Source organism: Typopeltis vanoorti, chromosome 11, assembly GCF_054136105.1.
Source record: "Typopeltis vanoorti isolate ZY-2024b chromosome 11, IOZ_Tvanoo_1.0, whole genome shotgun sequence".
NCBI classification, from domain to species: Eukaryota; Metazoa; Arthropoda; class Arachnida; order Uropygi; family Thelyphonidae; genus Typopeltis; species Typopeltis vanoorti.
Window position 1 is genome coordinate 118439135 of NC_143559.1, and position 587 is coordinate 118439721.

Here is a 587-nt window from a genome sequence, read left to right on the forward strand (position 1 = left end):
GTGCGTACACACAAAACTAACGTGGCTACTGCAATACCGGGAGAATACATATCTTCTTGTGCTTGGTTAACCAATCATAGCGTGCGTCTCTGGCGCATGCGCATATTTGCTTCCACGAATGCGTAATTTACAAAGCAGTAGTAGCCGAATTAATTTCTGGAGTGTGCGCTCTGAATACCATGCTACGAAATCCCTTGCTTAGTCATGGCCTTTACGTCCTCTGCTTCCACGTAATAGAAAGCAACTTACCTTTTAAAAAATATATTATTCCAAGAATTTCAACACGTATTTCGTAGTTCCTTTGCCTAAAGGAAATGGGGGAAAAATTTTAGGAAAATATAGTACTGCTCATATTTACTAAATTTAAGATATTTTAAATTATATTAAATTATAGATAAGCATAAAAATGTGTATGGCGTAAGTTAAAAAAAATGATCTGAATTTAAAAAGAAATAGTACTACCAGACAAAGCTTTGAGTATTAGCATAGCGATTATGTCTGAATGCGAATTATTAGAAAGCTTTTAGCTCCTAATATTATAAGCTTTAAGTAGAAAAGCTAAATAACGTTCAGGTGCTAAAGTTTCT